The following is a 27574-nucleotide window of genomic DNA, read 5'->3' on the forward strand; positions in this document are numbered from 1 at the left end:
AAAAAGCCCTGACCTCAATCCGATTGAAAAGTTTCGGGCAGAACTGAAAAGCGTGTGCGAGCAAGGAGGCCTACAAACCTGACTCAGTTACACCAGTTATGTCTGGAGGAAATTCCAACAACTTATTGTTAGAAGCTTATGGAAGGCTGCCCAAAATGTTTGACCCAAGTTAAACAATTTAAAGGCAATGCTACCAAATACTAACAAAGTGTATGTACACTTCTGACTTACTGGGAATGTGATGAAAGAAATAAAAGCTGAAACATATCATTCTCTCTGCTATTATTCTGACATTTCACATTCTTAAAATAAAGTGTTGATCCTAATTGAACTAAGACAGGAATATTTTCTACAATTAAATGTCAGGAATTGTGAAAATCTGAGTTTAAATGTATTTGGCTAAGGTGTATGTAAACTTCTGTCTTCAGCTGTATTTTATGTTGCACATATTGCATATTGCACATATTGCACTGAGCACTATGGACCACTATAGTGGTCTTCTGCTGTTGTAGTCCATCCGACTCACGGTTCGACGTCTTGTGCATTCTGAGATGCTATTCTGCTCACTATAATTACAGTAGTTATCTGAGTTACCGTACACTGTAAAAAAAACAAAACAATCCTGTTAAATTTATGGTGATTTCAGAAATTCATTGGAAAACATATGGTACAAATTTTAAGTGGTTTATGGTACATCTAAAAGAAAAAATATGAAATTTACAGTAAAACACTGGCAGCTGTGGTTGCCATAAATTTACTGGAAAAAAGGTGACCACTATAATTTTATGATATTATACTGTATGTACTTGACACACTAACTTTCTGGTACTGTATAAATCTGCTTTTCACTTTAAAATGCATTGTTAATCACACAAACACAAAACTTTATCAGGGTAACATATGCTACACTAAACTAATGCCATAAACATGAACTAAACTAGACAAAATATCACACAGAACACCTTAAAGTACATAACTGAGATTAAAAATAAGAAGAAACATAACTATTCCCATATAATATGATAAAATGTGATTGGTCACACAGGGAATTCTGGGAATGCCTGATTATTGTTTTTAACCATAATTTTAACAATAATTTACCGTAAAGAGTACATGTACTCCCTTGTTAAACAATATAAGATTTGAACGTTAATTATACGCTAAAATTATATTTTTACATCTAAAAACAAACCACATTTTGTAACATTTTACTGTAGAATTTCATGTTTTTTTTCCCCATGTAATTTTTACAGTATATTTTAAGGTAACTATTAACAAATTAACTTTTTTTTACTGTAGCATTTTTACAATCTTTTACTGTTAAAATTATAGAAATGTTTTTACAGTGTAGCATTTCTGTCAGCTTGAGCAAGTCTGGCCATTCTCTGTTGACCTCTCTCCTCACAAGGCGTTTCTGTCCACAGAACTGCCGCTCACTGGATGTTTTTTGTTTTTCCGCACCATTCTCTTTACACTCTAGTGACCGTTCCCAAGAGATCAGCAGTGACAAATATACTCAGACCAGCCCATCTGGCACCAAAAATCATGCCATGATCAAAATCACTGAGATCTTATGCATTGTAATGCTGCCACAAATTTGGCTGATTAAATAATCACATGAATAAGAATGTGTACAGGTGTTCCTATCAAATTTGTATATAATAAATTCTATGCATTTCTTTTTCTTCTATCTTTTTTCTAGAGGGGCCAGTGAAAATCCTTACAGTTGAGTCCTGCATGTGAAGCTGGTCTTTCAAAACATGCACAAACTAAAGCTTGTTGGCCTTTAATTAACTGAGGGGAACCACACTTCTTTGTTGCAAAACACACTTTAAAACAGTGTTGTCTTCTTCAAGTGTTGGTTATGACTAGGGTTGTAATCTTCACAAAAAATACAGTGGTATAACGGTATCACAGTATTAAAGGAATGTTCCGGTTTCAAAAATGGCACTTTTCCACTGCATGTTACGGTTCGTCTCGTCTCGCTTCAACTCTACTCGCTTTACTTTTCTGAGCAGCCATTTCCATTGCAGTTTAGTGCTACCTCAACGTAGGTGGGATTATAGGCTGATCATCATAGTTGTGCCACCTCTACTGCCGTGACATCATCTTAAACGCGACACAAACATTACTGACCATAAACAATAACACAACCACTAGCTGTTAGCTACTAGCTCAATGTGCGGCATAAAGCAGTTGGTGATTTTACATAAGTGTAACAGTTAAATTGGCCTCGTTGTTTTAGAAGCTTTCCAGTAGCTGGTCAACTAAATAAAGTGAAGCTTTCAAGCAGAGTATAGAGTTAACGTAACAAAACATACCATCTTCCATTGTGGCTGATTCCAGGGCACTCTCCCTCCCATTGCTCGCCAGTTTAGTGTCCATTTGGTTAAACCACTTCCACTTTTCCTTGATGGTTTTGTAGTCACTTTTAATTTTTCTTTTTTTACTTTTCCCTACACTGTTGGTAGGTCCTGTGGTAGCCGTGTGCAGTCAACAGCTGAGACACTTCCTGAGAGACATTTTCATTTCGCTCATCGCTAACGAGTGGACCGTCTGCACCTCGCTTTATTGACCACGGCATGGTTTTGCGCACAGCCATTTCTTTTTTCACAATTTGAAAGTTGTGTGAACAAATGATACTGTTATCGCTGTTGCTAACTTTAAAACTAGCGGGTTGATGTCGCGTGTCGGAAATCAAGTGACGATTCTCCCTGACCAATCAGTTATTTGCAGGATTTTGACATCACATGTAGTATTGGCTCGGCTCACTTGGAACCCCGACTGAGGTGGTACTAAAAAAAAAAATCAGGTACTATGCACAGTGGAAAACCCCAAAAAAGCGAGCAGAGTTGAGTCGAGTTGTACCATGCAGTGGAAAAGCCCCTTAAGCAAGGCACTTATAATTGAAGTGAATGAGGGCCAATTTTTTTGTTTTGTTAAAATACTCACTTTTTCAAAGGTATATCAAAAGGCATAAAGGATATGTGTGTAAACATAATTTAAGTGTGATAAAACCACTTTCAAACCTTTTCTGTGAAAAGTTATAGCCAATTTTACAACTTAGTTACCATGACCACGTAATGTCAACAAGCCCTAGAACGACTATAAAAATGACAATTTAAACAAATTTACAGCTCAAATAATACATGTGTTTTAACAGAAGAATTAATGCAAGTGATTTTGTAAAAGTATATGCTTCACATTTCTGCCTTTTTAAACCCTCCAAAAATTGTCCCCATTCACTTCCATTGCCACACTGTAACCTCAGTATTTCCTTTTTTTTTATAGAAAAGGAGGGACGAGTCGAAATACATTTTTGTGGTAACATTATGCGACAAATGCTGTTGATTGAGCTTAACTTGTATTGAACCTGTAATATGCCTTTAAGGTGCCTTGCTAAAATGATTAGCAGTTTAATATTTATTTATGATATACCATATTTTCTGGAAATAATGTCACACCTGAATATAAGTTGCACCTGGTCAAAATCGCATTGTTCAGAGAGAAAAACACAGATATGTCACATTTCTGTGTAAATCGCACTGACAGAGATTGTATTTGACAGACACTAGGATACTGGAGCAGCTCTGTCTTTTTTCTACCAGTGTGATGAAATGTAGTTTGTTAGAAAAATAATATTATGATGGACAGAATATTTAAACTGGTTGCATGAAGTACTTTTTAAAAGCAAAATATTCTGAATTGGCCACTTTATCTGAGTGTAAGCATACTATATGCTTTGGTGTGTGTGTTTAAATGGCCGTCATTATGTATAATGTATGTATATAAGTCACTTCATGAATTCGGAGGACGTTCCAGATAATGAAATAAAAAGCGACTTTCTGGAAAATTCAGTTAGTCATAAAAATCTTGTAAATCTGGGAGTGTTATGAAAAGGGTTTTTATAATTCTTTTACCCTATATATTGAATTTTCACTTACATTCCTTTTCGCATATTCCTTGGAAGGATGATCACGGATGTGACTATTCAGGTTTGAAGTGTTTCCAGCCTGAGTCAACACTTTTTCAACAAAGTTTACAAATTGTCTAGCCATCATTGATGGTTATTCTCTTAAATAACCAAAATATCCCCACACCCTAGGCCTCAGCCGCTTGGCAGGAGGAAATAAGGTTCAGGCTTTGACATTTCCCTCTTTGCCGTGCAGTTCACACGTGTGGCTTGAAACGGTTGAGTGAAACAGGAGGATGTAACAAGTTAGAGATTTATTTGACCAAGTTTATATGATGTTGTGTAAATGTAGCTGATTCTCTCTTAATATTTACAAAGGAAACTTTCATTCCTTTACTTGGATTTTAGAGGGAAAAAAAATGTAAGTAGTATAATATCGTGAATGCAATTGAATTATAAATGTCAAAGGTTTTATAACTGTCTTTTTTTAAAACTGTGATATACAGTGATACCATTACATCCCTAGTTGTGACATAAGGGAAGTGGAGCCACTCTGTCTCTGTAAGACAGTATGGATGTGTACATGGCACAGTCTTGGCTCTCCAGACCTGATCTGAGGATCACATGCACCCAGATAAAACTAAGAATAGATTACAAACACATTGCCTTTCATTAATAGTGAGGGGAGTGGCAGCAAAAATAAGTGAAGTGGAGCTAGTGCACTAAATTGGTCTGGCAGTGGTAAGTGTTCCCAAACTGCTTCTCCTGGTGGCCCACGTGTTACACATAATCACCCAAGGCAGCAAACCCTATTATCAAGCTTAATATTACTGAACACACCAAAGCACACTCCTTGTGAATTGGCAGCCAAATAGTATCTTAAGCTATTCAGCCTGAAATGGATATGTTTTGTGATGGTGGTTGAATAGTTAATGTCAACTCTGCTTAACCTTGAGTTAGTTGCTGACTTTGTCTCAATAATTAGTACATGGAGATCATAATCCTACTATATCAACCTTGAGCCTTTGACCAAGGCACTTGAAGGAATAGTTCACACAAAAAGGAAAATTCTCTCATATTTTACTTACCCACATGCCATCCCTGATGTGTATGACAAATTAAGATTTTTAGAAGAATATTTCAGCTCTGTAGGTCCATACTATGCAAGTGAATGGATGCCAAATTTTGATGCTCTAAAAAGCACATAAAGGCAGCATTAAAGTAATCCATAGGACTCCAGTGGTTAAATCCATATCTTCATAAGTAATGTGATAGGTGTGGGTGAGAAACTGATCAATAGTTAAGTCCTTTTTGGTGAAAATTCTTCTCTCTGCCCAGTAGGTGGCGTTATGCATGAAGAATTTGATTAACCAAAAACACAAGAAGTAGAATGTGAAAATTAAAGTTAAAGTGGAGATTGACTGAGCAGGGAGGGGAATTTATAGTAAAACTCTCTTTAAAAAAAAAATGTGTTCCACTTGCATTGCAAAGTTTAAATAAGTTGGTATAAAGAAGCTCTGTCCTATATCGTCAACATTAGAGAGCTGTTGGGCACACATTCCAGCAGTGTCAGGTCTCATAATAAAACATAACACCCTCTCTACATTTCAGCCACTATGTGAGAGCCCTGGCCACATAAATTTTGCTGTCATGATTTGAAGCTTGATTACACTTCCTCCTGCATGACACATGGGCAGAGCTGTACACTGGGAATTATAATTTTTAGGTAAAGAGCTGATATTTAGAATGATCTGGATAAATTTAGCTTTACTGTGTATTTGATAATGGCTGAATATCCGTTTTAGATTATGACATATCTTCATTGGGTAAAAGGAGCTGTAGATAGAAACTTGACAGTAATGAGTCCTTTGACATATGTCTCTCATAAAATCTGGTATTGATTTCCAGGATTAGAATCTCCAACAGAATTAGTGCATCAGCGATAATTTTCGGGCACCCAAGATCTCGTCTAAGAACCCCAAAAGAAAATGATCAGCCAGATGGCTTCAATCAGGTCCATCCATCCATCTTCTATAGCCGCTTGTCATATGTAGAGTTGCAGGTAGTGCTGGAGTCTATCCCAGCTGTCTCGGGCTGGCTTCAATCAGGTATATCAGGCAATTGTATTTTTAAACTTTTACCCAGAGCCAGCATTAGAGTTGCACTTACGAATGTTATACAGCTTTGCCTAAATTTAAATACAAATTATATCATGGATTCCAATGTGCACTCACAATCAAACAGTTGATGCATCACATGAATTTGCTCACGTCACAGTGAGTTCAATATATCAATAGAATTTTGGACCTACTGAGCCTTTAAATATAATTTATCAACTGCATATTATAGCATTATATACTGTATATTTAAGCAATATCACACAATCATGAGTGCTGTTGCACTGATTATCAGCATGGCTTTTATACAATATATACACTCACTGAGCACTTTATTATGAACATCTCTACATCCAACTCATTCATTAGATTATATAATCAGCCAATCGTGTGGTAGCAGTGCATGCATAAAATCATGCAGATACGGGTCAGAAGCTTCAGATAATGTTCGCATCAAGCATCAGAATGGGGAAAAACATTTGATCTCATTGATTTTAACTATGGCATGTTTGTTGTTGCTTGACAGGCTGGTTTGAGTATTTCTGTAACTGCTGATCTCCTTGGATTTTTATGCACAACAGTCTCTAGAGTTTACTCTGTATGGTGCCAAAACATCCAGTTCTGTAGATAGAAATGGCATGTTAATTAGAGAGATCAACTTAGAATGGCCTGACAGGTTCGAGCTGAGAGAAAGGCTAAGGTAACTCAGATAACCACTCTGTACAATTGTAGTGAGCAGAATGGCATCTCAGAATGCACAACACGTCAAACCTCGAGGCAGATGGGCTTCAACAGCTGAAGACCACGTCTGGCACTTTATTAGGACAATAGTGTTCCTAATAAAGTGCTTTGTAAGTGTATATAAACAAGAATTTAATATGGAGTAACTTGCATTTCAGACCAAATGTGGCCAGCTATTTTCTTTTATTTTTGCTTCAGACAAACAGGGAAGCATCCCAGTGCTATTGTATGAATTATTGTGGAACTGAACAAACAGTTTTTTTAGCAGAATCATATCAGCAAAGTCATTGTTATGGTTAGGCTTTCAGTGATGAAAAGACGAGATAATAATAGAAGTGCTTACAATAATAATTATATTTTCAGCCATTTTCTGCTATTATCTCACTAAATGCCCAACCTCTTAATGGTACCAAGAATTCAGATACCAGCTGGGGCTGTAGTGTTGGATCAGTGACTGAAATGTTAATTTTTAGGGTGTTACTGTGACTAAGTGACTCCACTAAAGCATCTTAGTAAGGACATCCTGTCTAGCATCTTTGTTTACTCCATCTGTCTGGCCTATGACATGAGTCCAGATGCAGACTGGGCTGAAGAACTATAGAACTATGTTTCCAACTGGTTTGTACAGTCTACTGTAAATAACTATGTGTTTTATGTAGATATGTAGACTAATCTACTGAGCCAATTTATTGCCAGTCTTGTATTATAACATCCCTGCTGTAGTGCAGCAGGAACACTAGGGCTTCATCTCTAGATGTCATCACCCAATCCAGACTCTCACTCTCTCTCTTGTGCTCAGTAAGCTCATTTCGGCCATGAGAGGCTAATAGCTGCTAATTACACATACCAAATTATCTTATTACATTACACACAGATTTGATTAAGACTAGAGTGGCTTGAATATGACAAGAAACCATAACACCTCCTATAAGATTGAAAATCTGCTTGAAGTCTCCTGTTTGTAGAGGTTTTGAGTTGTAATGGCATTAATGATAGCCTGTATATCACCTCAATCCGGGTGGCAGAGGACAAGTCTCAGTTGCCTCCGCTTCTGAGACCGTCAGTCCGCACATCTTATCGTGTGGCTCGCTGTGCATGACACTGCGGAGACTCCGCATGTGGAGGCTCATGCTACTCTCTGCGACCACTCACAATTTACCTCGTGCCCCATTGAGAGCGAGAACCACTAATCATGATAACGAGGAGGTTACCCCATGTGACTTCTACCCTCCCTAGCAAACGTGCAAATTTGATTGCTTAGGAGACCTGGCTGGAGTCACTCAGTACACCCTGGATTCGATCTCCTGACTCCTAAGCTACCCAGGCCCACTAATTTTTACACACTCTTTTAATTTATCGGCCATCAGACACCCTGCTCTCTAGACATCTGTATAAGCATCGGTCTTTAAAAAAAACCTATTCTTCTGTCTTCTAAACAATACATGTACTTTCTTTGACAAAATTAATAAACACTATTGGATGAATGGTTGACCTAAGCATGAGCAGGGTTGTTGCTGAGGTTAGAAAAACTGATGTCTTCTTGAAATGTACTTCATCTGAATAGTCATACGTGGATGAGACATGAGACATATGAAAGACCACTGTACTTTTAAACAGATTTCTTGACCAAGCGTTCCTAGTTGGTGCAATAATATTTTAATTATGCAGTATGGCCCTGGCACATCCATAAGGTGGCAGAAGTCAGGTTATTATTTTTCTGCATGGACAGCCTGGTCAACAGAAGATGAATGGCTGTGAGACATGACATCTTTGGAAATTTGTTAATTCACCATTTACAGAGATCCTTCAAGGTCAGAGAGAGAAAGATGTCATGGGTGACACATTAGTGTGTTTCAGAGCAGGTGTTTCCTTAGTTTTACCAGCCCCTCCTTCCCTCTGGACAACAGAGCCAGCAAGCACATGGCCAAACAACTTGGATTTAACTGTTTTGCCTTTAATAGACAGCTTATTAATGGTGCTTGCTAAGGGAAGCATTAGTAGTACTATTTTTTATACTTGCGTCTGAAACACTCTACGCAAGTACGTGAACATACACACTTTATTAGGAACACCTCTACACCTACTCAGAAAAACATAGCCTTTCTGATAAATCTTAATTTCTACTGAGGCACACAGATAGTAGGTTCAGAATTTGGCGCCAACCATATGAATCCATGGACCCAACCTGCCTTGTGTCAACAGTCCAGGCTGGTAGCAATGGTGTGGGGCACACTTTATGCCTGTTAATACCAATCAATCATCGCTTGAATGCCATAGCCTTTTTGAGTATTGTTGTTGACCATGTGCATACTTTCATGGCCACAATTTTCCCATCTTTTAATGGCTACTTCCAACATGGTAAAACAAAATATCACAGAGCAAAAGCCATCTCAAACTGGTTTTATGAACATTATAATGAGTTCACTGTTCTTCAGTGGCCTTCCCAGTCACCGATCTGAATCCAATAGAACACCTTTGGGATGTGGTAGAATTGGAGATATGCAGCATGAATGTCCAGCTGACAAATCTGCAGGAATTGCCTGATGCAGTCATGTCAACATGGACCAGAATCTCAAAGGAATGTTTCCAACAGCTTGTCGAATCCATGCCATGAAGAATTAAGGCTGTTTTGAGAGAAGAGGGAGGCCCTATCTAGTATTAGTATAGTGTTCCTAATAAAGTGCTCAATGTAGATGCTTCCAGCTACACAAGCTGAATTTTGTGTGTCACACCGGAATAAAACAATGCAAGTACGTGTTGCATTCTCGTTTTGCCAATCTGACATTAGTACTGTCTGCTTCTACGGTGAGTTTTCTCTTACAGTCAACTACTGTAATAGTTGAGTTAAAGTTTGAAGGAATTAAAGTCAGTATATTTATTGGAACTTAATAATAACACATCTGGTTTAATGGCACAGACATTTGAAGGTAACTCTATCACTCCATTTAGTACTGAGGGTTATTAATGCCACATAGGAACACAAAAATGCACATATGTTCAACTGAAGCGGAAAACATTCCTCACACTGCTTGCGTCTGCATTTGTGTACTTGCATGAACTATACTTCTGGCCAAAGGGTTTGGGATTTTTTTCAAGATATTAAACTTTGGAGTGGTGTGCTATTGCTTTTCTAAGCGATCAGAATTTTCACATGGTGTGCGATGAAATGGCCAAAATAACTCTCACAGTGTTACTTTTAAGTAGGTACCCAAATCATTTCTAAAGACCAGAATATAACAGAGACTTAGGGGTGGGCTCGTTTGACTTCAGCCAGAAAGCCACCACCTAGCAACGCCCCAGCAACAGCATAATACTTTTCTAAAAAATGCTCAGAACAGCTTAGCAACTCCATAACAACACTCTGGCTATATCCCATGCATTGTCATGTCCAGTTTTGCAGGCAGTATACTTACATTTTCTTCAGAAGATTTACTTATAATGAAAATACAGATAATAGTGTTCAATAGATGTCATTAAAATCTGTCTCTTTGAATATTCAGATTTAACTGATACAAATACATCTGTTTGGGTGCATTATTTATTTTTGTTTTTATCTCTATTGCTTTCATGTTGCTTTCAAATGGGTTAAAGCCAGGGTAGAGTCTTCTTGTGTTGAAACTATTTGTGTTATGACTACAGGATGGCATTAAATTAAAACTGATATCAAGCCTGGGAAATAGCTGGAAAAGCAATGTGTTGACTAAAGTTAATTTCTTACTAAACAATAAAAAGTCTTATATATAGATCTTGTTGAAGTGCCAATGAGTGTGCATGTTAAGTGCAGTTGGGTAGTGATAAGCCTTATCAGAGCGAAATGGCAGTGTACTGTATATGTGTAATTTACTTGCTGGCTGTGTATTTTTACAGTTCTGCTGTTTCTATCTTTAGATGTTAAGATCTGTCAGGAAATGTTCCCAGCACCCCTAAGCAATCTAGTGTGAAATAAATGCTTTCCAGAATTCCTGGAGCTACAATGATAATTGATCCCTAATAGCACTCATGGTCACACACTGATTTGACCAAATAAAGCTGGCTCGATGAGGAATTTTTATAGCATTTGGCTCTCGTATCTGCTCTTCCTGTAAATTTTACCACTTTTTCTAAGATCTTGTGTATACAAACATAGATTTTATCGACGTCACTCAAAATCATTCAGTTTCTTGAGAGGTGGTTATAATTAAGAGGTGTAGAGCAGCACTAATGGGCTTTTAAAGACTAAGAAGCAGAATAAGTGTAAGGAAAGACATTCTCCCTCTCCTTCATGTGTTCAATAATCACATTTCAGGCCTGCACAGGCTCATATGCATTCGATTTTACACCAAGGATGTGCAAGTATGTCAGTTCTTTTCAAATTGTATAAAGCACTCTTGCTGCTGTACGGAAAGTCTCAAGCACCTTTTTAATAAGTGTGATTCTCATGTCTTTTTTTTTCATTGAGGTCTGCACCATGGAGAACATGAAAGGCACTTTGCATTCAGAAAACTAAATCTGACAGTGAGTGGAGCCTGCTTCTCATGTGACCTTGCAAAATTTATATCATGGCCCTAGTGATGGGTATTATGGACCATCCACTCCACACTTTCTCAAAACTGAATGTTTTGTCTACCCAACATAGAGTACACTGTGTGTTGTAGGTTGGTGCTGTGAAATAAAAGATTTGTTCTTTTTAACCAAGTATGCTCTGTCAGTGTAAGGAGCCACATAATGCAGTATAATTGAGCAAAAATGTTGCAATAGTCATTCAATTTTAATTAAATCAGTCTCGCTTACCACTAGGCTCTCACAGAGAGCGTTTTCTCAAACTTAGATGATGGTGCATCCAATAGATTTGTGAGTCTTAAAGGTGCTGTAAGCGCCTTTTTTAATTTAGAATTTTAATCAGAATCAGCTTTATTGCCAAGTATGCTTAAACATACAAGGAATTTGTCTTGGTGACAGGCGCGTCCAGTGTACAACAATACAAACAATACAAAAACAGCAGCAAGACATATATAATAATAAAAAAATAATAATAATAAAAATAATTAATTATACATATACGTACATACACTCACCTTCATATATACCCACATACACTCACGTAGTGCAAATCTATTACAAATCTGTTTTGTAAAGAAAATATTACAGTATATTATGTACAGTGCAATGTATGTAATGGCAGAAGTGGATATGTTGGATGATATAAATAGATTTAACTGTGTATTGCACAGAATTATTGCTCAATGGGGCAATTTAACTGTTCATGAGATGGATAGCCTGAGGGAAAAAAACTGTTCCTGTGTCTGACGGTTCTGGTGCTCAGAGCTCTGAAGCGTCGGCCAGAAGGAAACTGTTCAAAAAGGTAGTGGGCAGTTTTTCCTCACTCTGGAAGTGTATAGTTCTTGAAGGCGGGGCAGGGGGGCAACCAATAATCCTCTCAGCAGTCCGAACTGTCCTCTGTAGTCTTCTGATGTCTGATTTCGTAGCTGCACCAAACCAGACAGTTATTGAAGTGCAGAGGACAGACTCAATGACTGCAGAACTGGATCAGCAGCACCTGTGGCAGGTTGAACTTCGAAGGAAGTACAACCTCTGCTGGGCCTTTTTCACAGTGGAAAATGTGAGTCAATGTGGGTCTCCCACTTCAGGTCCTGTGAGATGGTAGTGCCCAGGAACCTGAATGACTCCACTGCTGCCACAGTGCTGTTTAGAATGGTGAGGGGGGACAATGTTGGGGTGTTCTATCTAAAGTCCACAATCATCTCCACCATTTTGAATGTGTTCAGCTCCAGGTTGTTTTGACTGCACCAGACAGCCATCCATTCAACCGCCTTTCTATATGAAGACTCATCGTCATCTCGGATGAGGCCGATGACAGTGGTGTTGGCCGCAAACTTCAGTAGCTTGACAGAGGGATCCTTGGTGGTGTAGTCATTTGTGTAGAGGGAGAAGAGTATTGGGGAGAGCACACATTTTTATGTTTTTATGTTTTAAAAAAACATAAAAATGTATAAAAGACAACCTAACATTTTCAAATTGAGTGACCAATCTATTCACGACTTGTGCTGTTTCAGCATCTACAGAATGCACAGAGGAGAATGAAGAAGATGCAATCAGCTTATGCAGTGTCAGCCACCTGACTTTCACTCTAATCCCTTGAAGATCACCTAAATTGTGGAGCACTTTATCAGTCTGATCCCCAGAGGCAAAAGTGTATGAAATGTCTGAGAAGACATGCCACAGTAGAATAATCTGGACAATTGAGAATCTCCAACGACTCTAACAAATAAGAGACTCTAATTGAGTCTTGGTTCCTTCCAAGGTTTCTTCCTCATCTACTTAAACATCCGAGTGAATTTTGTCTTGTTATTATCACCTGTGGATTTTGCAAGGCACTGTTTTTATACAGCTGCTTTGAACAATTTATTTTGTTTGCTGTTTCAGTGCAGGTAAGCACTGAGCTGGAACATCTGTGGATGTAAAAAAAAGATCTTATTAGAGGGACAGATTATAAGATCTTCCTCTGTTCTCTTAACAGAAAGATTGCATTGAATAAAACATTTGCTGAAGTCTTGAGATGTCAATTTGAGTGAATCTCACCAGCCACTTGGATGAGTGATGAAACATCTTTAGCAACAGAAAAACACACCCAGTTTACTACAATAAGCTACTAGAGGTGCACACGAGACATCTGGAGCAAGCCCAATAGCCCAAAGGGATGTGTTTTATAGAAAGTAGGCTTAAAGGGATAGTTCACCCAAAAATGAAAATGAAATCACTATTTACTCACCCTGGTTTTGTTCTAAACCCATATGACATTCTTTCATTTTTGGTACACAAAGAGAGAAAGTTTGAAAAAATGTTGTGCACAGTGGATGTGACCTTCCCTTCAAGCTTCAAAAGGATGCAAAAGTATAATTCAGAAGTCTAATAAATATTTACATTAGACTCATGCCTTGTTCTGAAGGCATATGATAAGGTTTGGTGAGAAACTAACTAAAATGTAATTTATTATTTAGTGAAAATCTTTACCGACCATTGCTCTCATGGGCACGTTCATGAGTGCACAAGAGAAGCAGTTTACGCTTTAAGAAAGAAAGTCATATGGGTGTAGAACAACACGAGGGTGAGTAAATAATTACTGAATAAATTTTTTTTTGGTGAACTCTCCCTTTAAGTGTGCAGGTGAGGAAGATGTTAAGGGTTGCATGTTTGCTGCAACCATGGCGCGATCCAGACAAATCCAGGTCAGCTGTCGGACGCTATTACTATTTTGAATGGGGAGAAGGGATCCAGAATGCAGGGAATTTCTCCTGTTTACTTTTACACTCACATACATGCACACACACCCCTATTTTTTTTCTCTCTCTTGCACCACCCCTAACACACCACACTGATTGCCTTGCCAACACCCCCCTCTCCAATGACTTCGTGATATAATTCACAACAATAAGGATTATTGTAAAATAAGAATAGATTTTTTTTGTGATTAACGTATAATCATTTCAAGACAAGCCTAACATGAGTTCTGAGGTTAAATGCTTCTGTAGAAGCCACACATTTGTGATTTTAAGTAATTTTTTATAAAATCGTTTGTAATTGCAAATGACTGATGAAGAACTAGATTAGGATTACTAGTACAGGTATTAATCCTAAAATGAAATCCACCAATCAGAAAAGTTGTTCTTACTGTGGAAACAGATATCATGGCAAAAGACCTCAGAATTGACCGCCCACTTCCATAAACCGTTGTGAAAGGTGTTGAACAAATTTTCTGTATGTTTGAATATCTGCAATAATATATGTCAAAAAATATATGGTATTTTATACATATTTAAAGACTTTTAAATATTTACATTTACATATTTAAAGTACATTTTTAATTCTCGTTACTAATTTGATTCCATCATTTGTAATGCTTCAAGGAATGAGTATTTCATTACCTATTTAAAGATGTTTATACACAGTAGGGAACTCACTAAGAATGAATTGTGTCTGGTAAAAGCACAGGTTATTTACCTTAGCTGTCTGTGCTGGTTTAGCACCTGATTTACTTAAGGAATTATGCAGGTCAGGTAATGGTGGAAACGCACCCACAAATAGCTGCTGAATGCAAATTGCATTTGCAATTCTGATCTTGCGAGCTGATTCAGAGTGCTATATAGCAGAGGATGCAGCAGACCACCGTAAGACCTGACACACTTTGCAGTGACTGTACAGCATCATTCCAGTACTGTGATCCAGACACATAAATCATCTCTTTAACATAATGAAAGTGCACTTGACTACACCAAACATTTGGCTATATGTCAGGTTATACTGCTCTTCTCCATCATTTGATCATTATTTGATGAATTACTGCTAATATGATCGATCGAAAATATACACAAACATCTCTTTGATAAATAATTCATTTTACAACCTGCTTTCATCTGTACATAATAGCACAATGTAAATTGCACCAGGCAATTTTTGTAAATGAAGCTCAATCCATAAAGAGCCTAATTTAAATAGAAAGGAGGCGTGTTTCTTCGGAAAGGAAAGAAAATACTCAGGACGCAGCGCAATGTTAGCGCTGATTTGATTTGTACCTTTTGTCTTTTTCTGATGTTCAAATACTAATTTTCTTCTGATCAAATGTTGTATTGTTGTGATTCATCCCTGAGCTGGTCGTTTTGTTTCAATGGTGAGAACAATAGAAAATACATCTGGAACCAGTGCGGCTTCAGAAGTGGACCGTCACTCTATTGGGCACACAGGTGTGCGTCTGTGTATTAATGTAATGTGGTATTCCTATACTCTCTTTTATATTGCAACTGTCTTTCTTATAATGTTGGGAGGTGTCTTTATGCCCGTTTGGTATTCTAGTGCAGTTAAGCATGTTCTAGAACATCTGTGGATGTGTCTCTTATTCAAGACTAAAGTACCATTGTTTCATTGATGGGACCTTGAAAGAATGGGTCATAGTCTTCATGTGAATGGAACAAATTTAGCTCATACACGGTTCACTTAGCCAGAAGAATGAATAGAATAAAGCATTGGCTGATTCACATTAGTTTGATGTAGCAGAACAATTCTTGATTGGGTCATTTAATACTGATTTGTGTGCTCTCTCATGACCAAATCAAAGTATGATTGTAGCCCGACTATAGCAGCTTCTCTTGCTGTGTTACATATTATAAGGTGTTATTAATCAGAGATATACTCCAAGAGTAAAAGTTTCCAATCCTTATATCTTGTTATAATTGTGTATTATGGGAGAATGTGTGAACCCTGCCGTTGGTCATGTGGTCGCATATCAAAAGGTCCCGCAAAAGTTAAACAAGTCTTTTCGCACCCAGTTCAGTCCTGAATGTACATAAATATATTTGTGCACATTATTACCACATATTACAGAAAATATATAAACATATATATGCTCTATGTTGAACCATTCCAATCTCATTCCAGTCCTCATCTGGTTCTGTCAAGGCAATCAGCTTGTCTTATTTAATTATAAGTTGGCCATTTTCTGCTTTTCAACTCTCTGGATGCTCTTATCTACAGCCAGGCAGAAAGTAAACTGCCACTGTACCACTAATCACTTCATTAATCTTGATGCTACTGGCAGCTTATGCAGAAACACTTTGAAAGACAGGGATGATCCATTTCACCCATTTTGTACGCATGAACTTCTTTGGCTTCGATGACCTTTTAGTCATTGCCCCTAATTATAATGTGCACATTTTCTATGTAGATAGGTTTCCAATGTAGCATAATTCTTATTTTACCACTCCTCAAATCACAATAGTGAAATCTTACTGAACTCTTCCTTTAGTTCTGCACTAGACAATTAAATTGATGGAGCAGCTTAACTGTTCTGGGCAGTATTTATTGTAACTGCGGTTTGTAACTTGACCTCGCTGATTTTTTGCCGTCTTTTGTTATTTTAGCAGAGACATTTGGATTGCTGAACAAAGCCGCTTTGAAGTGTCAGGCAGTCTTTCTGCACTGACACAATCTGAAGTAAGGCCTGTGTTGACATGACCCCAAAGAGAGTGATTAATTATTAAGGCTGCATTCGGTGTAGGAAAGAAAAGAACCCCTCTCAGCCTTATAAGGTCCAGCTCTTTTAAAAATGCCAGGAAGTGCTGGATAAGCAAAGGCATGACTCATTGTTTCTAATTTGAACATGCCAAAGAAAATCAAACCTTATTTTTCATATTGTTATTTTAGGATGGAGTATTTTTTGTTTCCTTCGCACATTGCCTGTTTCTTTTATGTGGCTAATAAGGTCTTGCACATTTTGTTTAAACTCCTGGATGTGATCAAGATGGTGTCAGCTCGATGGTCCACTCCTCTTCAAATAATTCCCTCTCATTCCTTCTCATCATTCCCAATCCTGTAGTGTTATTAGCTTTCCTCGTTGTATTTGTCCATACCATACAAGTAGCTCCTCAAAAAAGTGTAACATTTTCTCCAGAGTTTTTGTCCTAACAAACCATGACAAACGATGGACAACAGAACTATTGTTAATCAATTGGTTTTGATTTAGATTATGCTATATGATGCGCAAGGTTGCCCCGCCTACCGTTAAATCTCTTTGGTTCAATATCCTGCTCCACATAATTATACATTAAGCATCAAATATTCTGATTCACGTTCAGTGTGGACAAACAAATTACTTCAAGTTGCAGTAAACTTATTTGCTCTGTGCCTTGTTAGGAGATGCTATAAGGACAGAAACATACTTTACGTAGGTATTCATACGCAAAAGAGAGTGCTTGACCAATGCATGACCAGCATATGGCCCATTGAACACGCATAACATGCATTCTTGCGTTACTTTGGCGGTAACAAACCTCAGAATGAAGGGAGCAATAGTGTTAATTCTGTTACTGTTTTATCTATTATCAGGTAAGTTACTATTAATATATTGACTTTAACTTGCTTGCTGAGTAATACTGCCTTCAAACTGTTGCTCCATCATGACTGTAGTTGGCTTGAAAGAGAAAACTCCCCATAGAAGTAGACAGTTCATACTAATGTCCGCTATAGTGCCCCTTGCAGCAACTGAGACTGCAACACGTATGATTTGTTCTGCTATGATTTGTGGTCTAATACATTTTGGAATGCAACAACACAAGAAATTGAGCTTGCATAGCTAGAAGCACCTGGGTTCATGTATTTGCATAGAGTATGTTTTGGCTTAGGACTGTATAAGCAAAGTTAGATTTAACTTTGTGATGACTCCTAATATATACTATCCCTGCCATGCTTGAGTCAAAAATCAGTGATTGAATCAGTATAAAAATATAGCCTGCAGCAGTTTTCTTCTTAATGCTCTACAACTATAGCCAATTAATCATTTTAAAAAGATCACCTTGTCCTCAAACTCAGCTGAGCATCCAATACCTTTTTGCAGCATTCACGCCTAGTCATTTTCCTGACCTTTTATTCCCCAAAACTGGGAAATTTCATTAAAAATACAATGAATTCTTAATAGCTAATTGGCAGTGGTTGGTCTTGGTTAAGTGGCTTTTAACTATAGTACAGTTATAATACTAGTTTGGCCTTTTGCTTCTTTTTATAAACTTTCCACAAGCCAATTTTGGTGTCTTGTGTAAATGGGTTGAAGTAACAGAGGTCTGACTCAGTCTTAAAGCAAAAACGAGCTTGATTACTGATGTGGGAAGAAATGTTGACGTAGAGCAATTTTTTCCAGCCATGCCTGATACGCAACGTCTATACCATGATGATAAATGTTCCATCAGACACTGTGTCCCAGTTTGAGAGGGATTATTTTTGGAAGCTCTTTAAGAGTTAAATCTGGATCAGTTCACTGTGAATTTTGACTTGGAGAGGAACTGTGTGATACTGGTATGTTAATGGGGTTAAAGGTGAATACAAAACTTAGCTGATCAAAAACCTATTAAGCCTCTTTTCACTTGATGTGAAATAGGTCATGACAGTACAAGGGCTTTTGCTCTTTTGCTCCCCCATGCTTCCCTATTTATTCTTTCACTCCTCTCTCTAATGTCTTTATCTGTTTACCCCCTCATTCTCTCTCTCTCTCAATTTAAATCTTCAATTTAAAAGTACTTTATTGGCATGATTGTGTTTACATACAATAATGCCAAAGCATTAATACACAAAACAGATAATGACAAGACAAATAATAGTGATAAGATAGAATTAAAATAAGGTGCCAGGTAATGAATCATATGAAATAAAAAACTATAATAACAATATACACTATACAATATAAAATAAAATATGCATTTAACAGGACATTATGAACATAAGAAAATAAAAGTACTGTTAATGAAGTACATTAAGGCAGTAATTGGTTTCTGAGGGTGTGCATCTCAAAAATGAATTAAGCTGCAACTGATGCATGATGTCCTCCCCCAGTAACACCAGAATCTGATCAGTTTCTGCCAAACTGGAAAACTGTGGCATGAGATTTGAGTGTTTGTGGAGGTATTTCTCTCTCACCTCTGTAAATTTCTCACAGTGAAGGAGAAAGTGTGTCTCTGTCTCGACCTCACCGTGTCACAGTGAGCACAGACTCGTTCTTCCTTTGGAAGCCATGTTTGTCTGTGTCTGCCTTTTTCTATGGCCAGACTGTGATCACTGAGTCTGTATTTGGTGAGGATCCGTCTCTGTTTTGGATCTCTTACAGTGTGCAGATATTCTGCCAGATCATATGTTCTGTTTAGGGCCCGATAACATTCCAATTTGCTTTGGTTTTTACTTTACATTTTCCCAATGGTCCAAATATGAGTTTTTACTTTCTTTTATGATTTGGTTTATTCTGATCTGGTTTTGTTCAGCAGTGCTGGTCTGAAACTGGTGTTTGTTAGTTGTTAGTGGGTTTGTGAGTTTCAGAGCCAGCTGACAAAGGGGACTGGTTTTAGGCTTCAGCTCTTGGGTTTTAAGGGCTTCATGTTGCAGTGTGTTAGGGGAACTTGAATTTAGGTGTGTCCAAAATTTGAGGGATCGTTTTTCAATTTGTATAATAAGGGGGTATCTGCCTAGTTCGGCCCGGCATGTATTAGTAGGTGTTCTTCTCTGAACTCTTAGAATGTTTCTACAGAATTCTGCATGCAGGGATTCTATGGGGTGTTTGTCCCATCTCGAGTAATCTGCCAGACAGAGTGGACCCCAAACCTCACATCCGTACAGAGCAATAGGCATTATAATACTATCAAAGATCTTACACCAGATTGTTACAGGAGTGTCAACTTGGGTAAATTTGCCCTTAATAGCATAGACTGCTCTTCTAGCTTTCTCTTTAGTGCATTCACTGCCAGACCAAAACCCCTTGAAGCACTAACTCTCTCTCTCTCTCTCTCTCTCTCTCACCTCTGCTAATCTCTTTTGAAGAGCAAACAAAAGTGTCTACCAGCGTTCATTCAGACTGAACTGTCACTATGTTAAAAGCCATAAGATAAGAATCTAAGAGGAACAACAATTTGACCAGACTCATCAAATTATCTTTAACTACACATTGTCATTTGAACAACGAGTTAGTAACTGCACTACCTGATTGAAGTCTCACAGGTCTGAAGTACAGCATTACACAGTATAGATTCTGAGACAGTTTAGACAGATTAGAATATAGGCTAATATTGTACTTTTATGCTTGTGAGACAACAGTTCTTATTAATTTTTGAGTTGGAAATTCATAACTTGCGCATCAGTACAATATTATATTGATGTATACGTTTTTGATTAACTAAAAAGAACCAGCTCATAAGAGTCTTGTTTGGGATCGGACTACACTGGAAGCTTTGGATGTTTTGTGCTGTACATTAAAAAAAATAATTAGAGACATTCCTTCGGGAATCAGATAACACTGATTGCGCTTTGTGTTTCATTCTGCAGATTCAAAAGAACAGGCTTATAAAGGCCCCGATATACTTCCGGAGAAGTTCTTATTTGTTCTTCATTCAGGGGTACAAAGGAGGTTTAAATAGCTGTTTGCGAACATTCAGACAACCGTCACACCACTCTAGGAGGCGTTTTGAAGATCATTCAACATCTTTTAAAGTAATGATACTTTATATGCAGTAGAACATTTGTAATTTGTCTTGTTAACATTCTTAATACATGACACTTATGCACTTACACGCTATACACGGCCATAATATGCACCGATTACACTGTTATTGTAATTTATGATGACACTACTGCAAAGATGAGTGTGTAGAAACATGTTAATGTGCAGAATAAAGACAAAAGAATGATGATAGGTATATCTTACTTTGGCCAGATATGTGAATGGCTTTTGCTGCAGATTGCACATGATTGAATGGGTGCTTGAGAGTATTTCAGTAGATTTGATTCCCTTTTGTAGACTAATTAAATGGTAGGTGGAGCTCTAGGTCACACCTCCATATGACTTGGACCAGTGACAGTAACAATGTCTTTAGCAGCGGGTAAAAAATTTTCCCAAAAGTTTTCCCAGACAGGCTTTTACAACCACCGAAACAAACCTTATTTTTGGCCAGATTTTGTTCTAAATGACGACACAAACATTCGTTCTTCGATTTCGTATGAAGCATATGAAGCATTAAGAATCAATCGTTTGGGAATTGGACAAAACTAGGCACTGTATAGAGCCTGTTCAGGATTCAGAATATACTGGTTGCGCTGCAAGTTTAAGCCTGTAGATTAAGTAGGGGCAGCGCTGCCATTGAAGTGTGATGTAGGAAACACTGTCAGAGTATTTTCGTATAGTGTTCAGCCCACATCGAAGGAAATTTGCATGTGCGAGAACTGTTAACAGATCCGAAATTCATGAACTGGTTCTCTGTTACGAAACCTAAAAAAAAAAGTTCCAGAACTGAACGAAATAGCAAAACTCCTGTAATACCGCTTGCCCAGTCAGATTGGACATTTGAAGTCCTAGTAAAATTGCTAAAATATTCTCAACTGTGTCCAATTGTTAGTTGAGTTCTACATTATATTAATGCAGCAAGTTGTTACAAACCATTAAAACGGTCAGTGAACTCCATAATTCAGGTAAACATCTTAATCATAGTAACATTTGCTGTTGCGTATGTGCTGTTGTGGCTTATTGCTTTATTAAAACTTTAATTACACTGTAATGCCACAGACTTGCTTATTTATACTTAGTGTATATGAATTCATGTTGTCAGTATGATTCTCTTGTTCATTTTTGTACGTTATTTCCTCATTGTCAGGCAGTCTATCTCATCATCATTAATTTGTTTTATTTTGGGCATATTTAGCTTTCTGAGAAAACTGATCAAACATTGTTTCAGCAGAACAGTCCATCAAGTCATTTTCGGCCATGAGCTTTCTGCCTCTGTTGGGTCCCTTAACTCTTCTGTGACCGCTGAGGATGGCATATATTTAGTAATGCTGTAAACATTAATAACTATTTATGTGGAAATCTCTGTGCTATTGGACTTCTGTAGACAATAAAACAGGCATAGTGCTTGACTGAGCTTAGTTTAGCATATCCATCTTATAATACATTTCTTAGTGCTTTTGTTTCACATGTGGCATGATCAACAGATCTGGGAAAGTTTATTTTGGAACAAGAAGTACTACCTTAACCAAGTACACAAATCAACGATTTGTTGCACATGTGTTTGTGACAGTAATTTGAGATGGTCAGCAGTGCTTTCTGATGAGCTCTGCTTTATGGAGTGTTTTGGGCAAAGTCTTAAGATGTTTTTGACCACAGATCAGGTTCTTCTGAGGCTCATCTGCAAACTGGAGTGTTCAACTGAAACCTGACTCTTGGCTTCAAACACAAGCTCACTGAAGCAATACTTACCTCTGGAGACCACCCATCCATCAGCAATTATCAATGACTCTCTCAGACGGCAGTTGAATAAATGATTTTACTGTCTGTTTTGTCAATTCTATTGGTCATACTTGAGGTAACTGTGGTTGTTTGACTGTGGGTGGGTGAGTGAATGGTGGAATGCAGTGGAAAAGACTTCCATAATTGCTGGTGGTCATTCTTGCACAGATCCACATAATGGAGCATGTAAACTTCTGGCTCAAACTATGGCATGAGTTCAGAATGGGAAAAACTGTTTTGCCCAAACAATGGAAGACAGAGATGGGCAGAAAGGGTGTAGGAATGTTTTAGTATTTTTTTTTTATTATTATTCCATTTGATGCCACGAATGATATAGAAATTACACAATAAAAATTTTAAAGGGGTCATATAATGGTACATGCACTTTTTCAAGTTGATTGTACTGAAATGTGTGTTGGCTGTGCCTGTACACAACCATACTATTATGATAAAAATCCATCCAGTGTTTTTGTTTTAATCTCCTTATATATTTTCCCTGCCTCAAATCGAGCCGTTCGACCGTGTGACGTCACACGGTCGGACGCCTCCCAGGATTGTTGATTGACAGCAGTGTTTCAACACAGACCGCCCTCGCTCGTGAGCGAGCTGTCAATCACAGTCCGTCATCATTGTTGATACACTGGAGCAGAATGGTGCCTAAGCGATTGTGGTGTTCTGTTCTTCGGTGTAATAACGAACACAGCAGTCATTTTGATGTTCCTAAATCTGAACCGCTGAAGACGCAGTGGCTGAGTTTTGTTTACGATGGGAATATTCCCCACGAGCAACGTCAATGCGTTCATGTTTGCGCGAATCATTTTTCACCAGACTGCTTTATAAACGAGGGTCAGTATAAAGCTGGTTTTGCTAAGAAGCTGCTGCTGAAAAAAGATTCGGTACCAACTATTTATATTCCCCAGAAGAAGTAAGCGTAACGTTTTATTAACCTTTATATTAATCTTTGCAAATCGCTTGCACGCTTCACAATTAATGTGGCTAATGTTTACACTCAGGGTACATTACGGCATGTTTTCCATAACGTTACGACGTTCTCAATATAATTCATAATCCCACGTTTATAATGAACAACGCGTTATGGTTATTGTGTTATTAAAAACTGTGTACGGAGGGGCGGGGTGACCAAAGCTCATTATCATTTAAAGTCATATGCACTGAAATGGCGTGCTGAAAGCAGAGCTGTTTTTGAGCAGGTAAAATTAGTGTTTTCTTAAAATACTAATGAGGATTTTTAATAAAAGTATATTACAAAGTTTTCATTTAGACCCTAAAGATTCATATTAACTTGTACAAAAATGGCATTATATGACCCCTTTAAGAAAAAAAATCAGCAGATACTTTGAAGGATAAAGTCTACTGAAAAATATTGTTTACAATGAATACATCGTATTTGTTAGGCTGACATATGTATACCTTAATTTACTAAATGGTGGCAGGAGCTAATATTATGGGGTAGGTAGGCTCCTATAAGTTTTTTGCATTTTTACATGGAAATTCCATAAATATATTTTTTTTCCGGAGGACTTATGAAATATGTTCATTTTAAATAAATAATTGTAATAGGTACTGTGAAAACACTATGCTGTTTTACTGTGAGTTTGGTCCCTGTGCACGAGTACATCATTAACGGAGGTTCTATGTCCTTTGTTTTGTAGCTTTTTGGAACAGATATTTATGATGTGCAATACTAAGAGATGCTTTTATCTTTTGCTAACCATAGGAACCAGTACTTTTGCAAAGTTTGAGGTTTCTGGGAGTTTCACAGTTTGTACTCAGCAGGTAATAGGCATTTTTGAACACCAGTCCATTTTTTTCCCCGTGTTGATGGTTTGTACCCGATACTGTTTTTTTAGGAGCCAATGTGTTACACTGGGTTCCCTTTTATTGTTCTGTGTTTCTTTTGAGATTTTTTATAAAATCTCTCTAAAAGTTGCAGAGAGAAGATAATGTGGTGTCAGCCACAACATCTTTCTATTTAGTATATATAATGTGGAATAGAAATAAATTTACTTGCAAATTACATCTTGAATATTATTGAATTGACTAATGAGAAAAGAGATGCCAACACTCAAGAGAATGCAACAACAGAGTTTGATTGATATATGCATCACATGTGTTTTGAGTTTGTGGAACGAGACAGGCATTTTTGAAATCAAGCCCAAATGCAGCAAGTTGGATTTCCAAAAGCACATCTACACACACCTGTCTGAAATTCTCTTTGGTCAACAGATTCCAACTTTCTTTCCTACTCTTTCCGTTTCCTTTACATAATGATGTGTCGCTTTCACAAACCCTTACAAAGCATGATACCTTTTGAAATCAATGGATTTCCACTGTTCTCTAATGCAGTAAAAACTCTGGTGCAGAGTTTCCCAATCTTTGTCCTGAAGTATGCCAAACATTGCACATTTTGGATGTAGATATCTGTAAAAATTGGGTATGCATCCAGTAAACAAGCCTTATTAATTGGCCCTTAAGGAATTATTGCATCCCACCATCAATAATTTTGTAGGAAAAACTCTAGGCTACAAGATCCAGTTCTCAAAAGGCTTGTGGACAAATGTTTAGTATGTGTTATTGGGCCTTATTTCAATGACGTAAAGATTTTTTTTTCCAAAAACCATGCATAAACGTTATTTTCTCAAAAACAAAAACGGGTGATTCTCACGAAATCCAGATTTAGAAGGTGTCCAGCATCAGAATTTTTAAAATGCCCTTAAAGCCAATTTTCTTTTTGCACATATAAGATTAAGGTCTGAACTTACTATAACCATTATTTTTACAAGATTTAAAAAAATATTTCCTATATAATTATTTACATATTTAGATGAAGTCCATAAAAAATTATCATCACCACAACATGACTTTACATTAAATACATGGTTAAAAATTAGTATTTTTGGCTAATGTTAAAGTAGACTCTTATTACTCATGCTCAAAGCTATGTAAAACTCTGGAGAGATTACTTTTTCATATTTATTATTTTTTGTAATTTCCTTATTTTCTCTCATTACCGAAACATGCGTGATGATTTACAATTTCTTTTATTTAATTGTTTTACTAAAAGATAACATACACATTTGTTATGTAGCAGACCTTAAATAAGTAGTGTTGTGTAATATGTATTTTAAAACAAAATATGATTATCTAATTATTACTTAATTTGTAAAATAGATACATGTTGCGGTAATGAAACTGCCATTTCGGTAATGAGGATCAATGTTTCGGAAATGAGATTTAGCTCACACATCAACTGTTGACAAAGGGGTTTGATGCCTAACCCTATTTTACATATTTAAAACGCATACAATTTTTAAAATAATATTTATTTCATGAACAGAGTTTCATTTTCTCATTTATCGTAATCATCACAGTACCATGCCTTGTGTTAACAAGTGTTGTGTATATAAGTTACAATGTTATGCTCATAAAGAATCATGTCATGTAGCCTACACTGTAGTACTAACAAATATACAACCATTAGTATAAATATTATCATTCTAGTATAACATATAATCATGTGTTCATGAGAACCTTTTCAATGTAACATATTATCATGTGGTCCTGAGAAACATTTAAATGTAACAGCATCATGTGCTCTTGTAAAAAGATTTTAGTTTAGCTAAAACACTTTGGTCCTGACATTCAACCACACAGCCTTTTTCTGAGAATAATTTCATGTGAAGAACTTGAATAGCAGCAACTCTATTTATGAGTTGGTCAAACAACTAAAACAAACAACTGGAACGACTGCTTTGTACTAGAGATGCACCGATCGACCGGCCAGGGACCGGAATTAGCCGATTTTCCGCATGCTCGGCCCGGACCGGTAACCGGCCGGTCAGCCTCACGTCTTACCGATTCCAAGCCGGTCCGTTTTGTTGCCAGTGGCGCAGGTAATAACGTCACAGCCGCATGTAAACATGTCATTGGCGTGGGAGATCTTCACTGTGTGAGTGAAGTATATATAAAGTTCGAAATGTGTAATAATTGTAAGGCCAAAGTAAACCGTGGGGGAACCACCACAATCCTAATTAGACACTTATAACACCATCACCCAGCTGAAAATGCCCATTTTAAAAAAGAAGCTAAAAAGTGAAAGCGGCTAAAGCTAGCCAGGGCTCAGAGCCAGCCACAAGTCAGCAGCCTCTCCTATCATTCCTTGGAATGAGCAGCGAAAAGACCAACGCAATTACAAGGAAAATTATTCAATTCATGGCCCTGGATGACCAGCTGTTCTCCATAGTTGAGGACAAAGGGTTCAGAAATCTGATAAATTTCCTCGATACAGAGTATGAGGTACTTTCCGACGTCGCGTTGCCCGAGTTGTTTCATCTCGTGTCATGTCACACACGCAGCCTGTTATCTGTCAACATTTGGGTACACAAATCCGGGAGAGGGGAAGTGGGGTGCTGGATGGCAGAGGCAGGCTAAATACATACAAATTGTGCCGTTGTGATTTAACGTAATTTTTCCCACCGTGTCCGATATTAAAATCAGTGCGACACACATTACAAAAGGCGTGGGCATTGTCGATATGGCTTCGGGATATGAAATTCAATTCTTCCATCCAGCTGTTGTTAAATTTACATGTATATTTAGTTTTTTCACCGAAACCAGCTGATTCTTCTCCTCCCATCTACCAGTGATGCTTGATTTAACATCCCGCATCTACTACCTGCGCAGATATCAACAGTGCAAATGGGTTGTAGGTTGCCAGATTGTGGTCATAAACGGGAGTGTTGACAGGTATGCAAGCCATTCCTGAAGCAGTGCTCTGTTTTACACCTGATATTTGTACATCTAACGTAAGTTGAGCGTATTGGACACTTCAGTTTTTCAGATCTTTGGAATTGTTTTGTTAGACGAGTAATAAAGAGAAAAATGTCCATTTATAAAAATAGTGGAAAATGACATCTGTTATATAAAGCAACTCATTTGCAGTTAATTGTTATTTCTACCCCTTTCCGGTCACAGAGCACT

This window comes from Xyrauchen texanus, chromosome 9 (genome assembly GCF_025860055.1).
Source record: "Xyrauchen texanus isolate HMW12.3.18 chromosome 9, RBS_HiC_50CHRs, whole genome shotgun sequence".
Taxonomy (NCBI): Eukaryota; Metazoa; Chordata; class Actinopteri; order Cypriniformes; family Catostomidae; genus Xyrauchen; species Xyrauchen texanus.